Genomic DNA, 6,424 nt, shown 5'->3' with positions numbered 1-6,424 from the left:
AAAGTGGAACAAAAGTGGACTCCAATTAGTTCAACTGGTAAAGCCTCTAATAGTTGTATAAGAGATTTGGAGTTCAATCTCCGCCTACACTAAAAACTTATTGGTATCTTGGTTTAATGATAAAGAGCTATTATCGGGAGCGGTTGTCATAAGTTGAAACTTTCTTTAAACAAAAAAAAAAAAAACAAAAAAAAAAAAACAAAAAAGAAAAAAATAAGGTGGAACAATATATATATATATATATATATATATAATATAAAACAAAACAATTTTAGGATGTATCAAAAAAATTTTTTTTTTTAATAATTCGATAATTGGAGAATGAGAATTTAAACTCTTAAATGTTTTTTTTTTATTGAAAACACCAAGATGTGCTAACAAGTTAAATTACAAAACTCTAATGTGGCGTTTGGTACAGGGTAATGTTTTAGGATTCCTAGGAATGTTTAAAGATTCTCATGTTTGGTTTCAAATTATGCTAGGGAATCAGATGTCAGGGGAATCTAGATTCCCCCCTTAAACCCCTCTTAGTGGGAATGTGGATTCCCTTTAAAACAGGTGGGAATTCAGATTCCCAAGCTTAAAGGAAATTGCATTTTTTATAAATTGACAATTCTAACCCTTTTTTTTAAATGACTTGGTAGTTCACATTCAAATCTAAGGATATAATGGGAAAAATAAATAATTCATTTAAGATTCCTGGGAATAAACCAAACATAAGAATAATTACATTCTTAGGAATGTGATTTCTAGGAATTACATTCCTAGAAATCTAGATGCCAAGAGTAATGTGGATTCTCCCATACCAAATGCCACATAAGTGGATATAACTTATTAGGGTTAATCTCTATATAAGTGCTCAAAATGACAAAATCCCAAAACAATGGCTCATGTATTGGTTCTTTTGGACATTGATTTGCACCCCTTTATTGCATTTTGTATCGCAAAATTAAAGCAAGAGAGAAATTAGTATTGTTCAGGGCCTTCGGACCCTTTTCATTTCAATTTTAAATTTGCCTTTTGTGGGAACAAGGTTATACTTTAGGTCAAAGAATTAAAAGCTTAAAGAGAAATAAAGTAAAAGGAAAACACGACATAAATTCTAAATAAACTTTTGAAAGAAGGTTAAGCTTTTAATTTGTCCTCCAATAAAGATAATCTTGTTTCAAATTCTTGGTTTTAACCCTGAACAACTTTTATCTCATCCTTAAAAGGTTCCCTATATTTAAAAAAAAAGTATACTTTGGTTAATTACAAAATTACAATAAAAGGTCTATTAAATTTTTTTTTTTTTAATGGATTTCTCTGTGCTGTCTACTTGTAGGCTAGTAGCTTTAAATTTATCTATTATCAGCAAAAGTAGAAGAGAAGGAGAGAGAGCAAAGTCAGTTTTTTTTTTTTTCTTTCCAATTAAATTAATTTATATTTTTTATAAAAAATAAATTTAACTTAGAAAGGAATCTTTTTTCTTTTTTAATGAAATTAACTTAGAATGGAATCAGAGTTAGGAACTGGTGGGACAAATATGAAACATATAGAATTCATGTTGTAAAATTGACAAAAGCAAAAGCAAGCATAAAAGTAAGATTCCTCTAAAAAGGATCAGGAGAAATAAAATATGATTTGATGTAAATAAACATGTAGTATAGGAAGCACAAATACGGGTATGAGTACGACACAATGATACAAGCAATTTTTTAAAAATTATAACATGACACGACACGTATTACACTGGTATGCCACAAGTACGACGCCTCTCTATACTTCCTAGCAATGTAATGGGTTTAATTATTATTTATTTTTGCTTTAAATAAAAATATAATGGTTAGTACATAGGGTTGAGACTCTTGATTTGATAAAGCAGTGGGTAGAGAAGATCAAAATATAATAATTATGAAATTTGAAAAACAAAAAGAGGAAGGGGCAATGGGTCGGCGCTTGGCGGTGCAGCCCTGGCCTAATTTCCACCCAATTATACATTTTTACCTAAGCAGCCAGACTAGCTAGGCATTACAGTTTCTCAAGCCATCCTATTTCTGTCCAAAAAAAAAATGACCACATGAAATGAAATAATCTCAATGAATTTTCAACGATGACGATATAACATTCCAGAATTTGGTTACTTAGTTTCTATGCCGATCAGAAAGGTTTGTATATGTATATATATAATTTTGATGAATTGAGAGAATTTCCTTCAATTGTAAATAGTCCACGGTTTCTATGAATTACAAACTGGTGCATATTCATATATATAAGCATCTGTGGAATCAATTTTTAATTCCTCAGTGGTGCAAGGATGGGCACAAAACCTCTTTTCGTAAAATTACCAGTGAGAGTTGAATTTTACTTCAGATCATCATTTAGCATGCTTTTATCACTGCTCCAGGACAACTCTGATATTATTATTTCATTTTCTTTTTCTTTGAAACAGAATTCAACCCGATCGCATAAATTGTTAAAATATATTAAAATATTACTAATTGTTAGAATATATAAAAATATTTCTATAAATATGTAGACCATAATTTTTGAAAATATGATAGGCTAGTGTGCTTTTATAATTCCATGTATCAATGTGGTTTTAAAGTTCTGCATTATACCACAGGCAGGGTTTGTGCCCAATCTGGACTCGACCAACCACTTTGGGTTGGGGAGATCAAGACTCATCGTCGACTGTGAAGGAACGTTAGATCGGGCCTCATTGGGTGTCAGTTGAAGGCGGGGTTTGTGGTAAGGGAATAGATTCAATTAGATCTGGCTAAGATTTGGTTGGATTTGGCCAAATTCAGTCAAGATCTCATTAGATTTGGTCGAAATCTCCTTGTATCCAAGGTTTTCAAACCCAGACCGTTCATTGAACCGTAAAAAGGAGAGGTTCAAGGTTTTTGAAGTCGAACCAAAGTCGAACCGTGATGACATCATAATTAATTTAATAATTAATTAAAGCCTAAATATACATATATATATATATATATTAAATTTATAAAACTAGCAAAATTGACTAATATATCTATATATGTGAGAGAAATTCAATGATTTTCAAGCATATATTTAATAATTAAATAAGAAAGTTAATAAAATAAAATAAAATAATAACCATAAAAAATTAAAATTTATGATTAATTTTTGAAGTAAAGTTGAATATCTTTGAAAGATTTTAATTATAATTTTTTTTTATTCCTTGCAAGTGATGGATAATTTAATTAAGTAGAATAAAATTGTGTTAAGTTGTTTTATTAAAAAAAAAATTGCTTAGGGGTTGGACTGCATGATTCTTGCCACCGATTATGCATGAACCATGCGGTCCAACCCCGGTTTTAGGAGTTCACGGAATTGGCACATATGTCCAGTTCTCTATGCTTAAAAAACTAGATTTCAATCCAATTCTCAGTTTTCACGGTCCAACCTCCCAGTCCAGTCCAGGTCTGAAAACCTTGTTTATATCAACGCATATAAAGAGTTAGATCTTACCGGATTTTGACTAAATTAATGATTGGTGCTAGAAAACTCGCCGGAAATGGTGGAATATCGGACTGGTCGGGTTCTTCGAGTTTCAACCTCACTCACCCACCATGTCCATCGAATCGATCGGAGTCCAAGTTAGTTGACTATTGTGTGGCTAGTTTCGTCGAGCTCGGTTGATCTTGAACACCCCTAATAAAGATGTAATCGTTTAAAACTTTCCCTTGTAGATGTAGAATTGCAAACCATCAGACTGAATCATATTAATATCTTGTTTCCACTTTCTCATTCTTATCATTTTTTTTTATATATATTTTAACATAAACTAATATATTTTTAATGTCTGGTATAGGTTTTTATGGATTGCCCATCGGGGCAACTACTTCATAATTCATACTATAGGCTGCTATATGAACAAAATGAAATGATTTAATAATGAGAGAACGCCCACAAATTAAAGTACCCTTTAAGCCATTAAGAATAGTTTTCATTCAATCAAGTGAAATCTGAAATAAATAATTTTCATATTAAAAAAAAAAAAAAAAAAAGCTTAATGAGAAACTAAATCGAGAGAAATACTCAGAACCATGGATTCAAGCACTGAAACCTTAGGCTCCTCCTCACTCTCAAGGGCTGAAAGTAATGCCACCATCTCTTCTGAACTGTGCCAATTCTCTACAACGGTTGTGCTTGTGCCTCAATATGCATATCAAAATCCAAAATAACATCTTGATTCTCACAATATCCTTGATCTTCCAGCTTATATATAGGCTGACCTTGGTCTTCCGTGGTAGCAGAGCCGCTCAATTCAATTGGAATCAACCTACAATCTTCTTGATCAATGTAAAACTCAAGATGCTGAGGCTGAATTCATGGAAGGTGTCTTTACTCAAATTGACGTGAACCATGGTCTGATCACAAGACTGATCATCCATGGATAAAGTCATATTACTCTCTTCCTTAACGGGTTCTAGCTCTTTTCTATAACCGTGTTCAATTTATCGTCTTGTCAACGACCAGTTCCTTGCAGCCGAGTCACATGAACAGTTCTCCTCTGCCTCCTCTTCTCTTCTTGCAGACTCACATCCATGACAACATCAGAAACCATCTGAATTCCCCTGTTTTCTCCAATACTGTGTTCATCTTCACATAGATTAGTAACAAAATCTGATTTGCTTTGATCAGATTGATCACCTTCATCAATTTGAGCAACAACATCAGCCTCCGCAATCAAATTCTGTTTCTGGGTGTCATCAAAATCCTCCCAAGATGGCTTAATAAGAATACAAGGAGGGTAGAACTTGTTGTTCAAGTTCACACTCACACTGCAGCAAGAACACTTCAAATTTCCTTCCCCATTTTCACTGAAATTTTCATCACCACTCTGAATCACACCAATCTTGTTCATCCATGGAAAGAAAGCATACCTCTTTGAGAATTCCGGACTATCAGCTGGTTGCAATGAGGACGAGCAATCCTCGCACATATCTTGCAATTCAGCTAGTTTCTGGTGATTCAAGCAGTATCCCAGTTTGGAAATCTCAGACGCATGAGCTTCACAAACAAGATCTCTATAGGAATTCTTGTTCTTTCCAGGCTCTAGGATATGATCAATCCTAGAACACCATAAGCAAGGCCTTTTAAGACCAAAGTAATCTGCAAATTTAATGATCAGATAAGAAAACAGAGAATTTAGGAGGAGGAGAATGATCAGAATCCATTCTAGGATGGCATAGATGAGAATAAGCGTAATTTTGTTGGTGTTTCTATGCAACATGGTGGCAAACTTGTTTGCAGCCATTGATGCTGCTATGTTCTTCGGATATACAGAGATGTAACTCAAGGCAATATTAAAAGAGAAAGTTTGTAGGCTAGTTTAGTGTTGATGCTGAGAGAGACAGAGAGAGAGATTGAACAACATCAAAAGAGAAAGATAGAACAAGATTTGGAACTGTTTAAGAGGAGAGAGAGAGAGGGAGAGAGAGAACAAATGTAGATGAGGAAGTGGTTTTATTTCGAATGAGAAGACTGTTTAATGGAATGACAACCAAAGAGAAAGAAGACTAAAGAGGCTGAGCAAATAGACAAAATGTGTGTTTGAGTCAAATGTAATTAAAGAATGTTTTATTAAGGCATCATCAATATTACTTTTGACAAAATAAATTAACATTTAATATTCAACAACTTGTAGATTACATTAGATTGCTGTGGACATAATAGTGGATTCTGATTTTCTGTTAGAAAATGGAGCATTCTTTTTTGAAAATTTGAGAGCTTGATTAAACTTTAAAGCAAGAAACTGAGTACTGAAATATTCAAATCAATAGGTAGGACTTAGAGAGACCATGGAATCACCTACACATACTGGTGCAAATTGTTTTCAACAATGGTATGTGAATGTCATTAAAGAAGATACAAAATGTGGATACCATATATAGAATACATATTTCTTACAAGTTACAGAGTAGGTCATGTGTAGGTGTAGCTAGGGTCTTCTTCTAGTTGCTTCCTAACTTATTATGTAATTACCAAATACATATACTCTCTGCATCAGTCAATGTCAACCAAAATTTATAAACATAGTTTATAATAAAACTTTGGTGAAAGTGGATCTGTATGGATTGGCTATTGTTTTTTTTTCCTCCAATTTTTTTGCTGAATAAATACTATTTTGATAATAGGTTTTACTTCTAATTTTTTGGGTTGACAATAAATCTGACTAGGGGATAGATTTAACTTCTGATCAAACAGACAAACACACACACTCTCTCTCTCTCTCTCTCTCTGCCAGCTCCAGCCCATTTTTCTTTTTAGGCCAACAAAATGGTGGTCCACCAACCAAAAAATGAGTTGGAGGGACCACTCTCAAAGTAACTTGTAGGCCCCGTCTAGGATGCAGATGCTTGAGTTCATCATGCAAGTCTATTTCTCATTAAGCTTTTTTTTTTTTTTTTTTTTAATA

At 33.1% G+C, this 6,424-nt stretch overlaps 1 pseudogene; it reads right to left on the bottom strand.

Moving 5' to 3' along the window:
* Positions 1–4,012: 4,012 nt before the first annotated feature.
* On the bottom strand, positions 4,013–5,548 carry LOC136061062 (myosin-binding protein 3-like; annotated as a pseudogene).
* Between the last annotated feature and the right edge of the window lie 876 nt (positions 5,549–6,424).

The sequence above is a fragment of the Quercus suber genome, unplaced genomic scaffold (assembly GCF_002906115.3).
Source record: "Quercus suber isolate HL8 unplaced genomic scaffold, Cork oak 2.0 scaffold_254, whole genome shotgun sequence".
NCBI lineage: Eukaryota > Viridiplantae > Streptophyta > Magnoliopsida > Fagales > Fagaceae > Quercus > Quercus suber.
The sequence above is the reverse complement of the archived record's forward strand: the minus strand, read 5'-3'. Positions and strand labels throughout refer to the sequence as shown.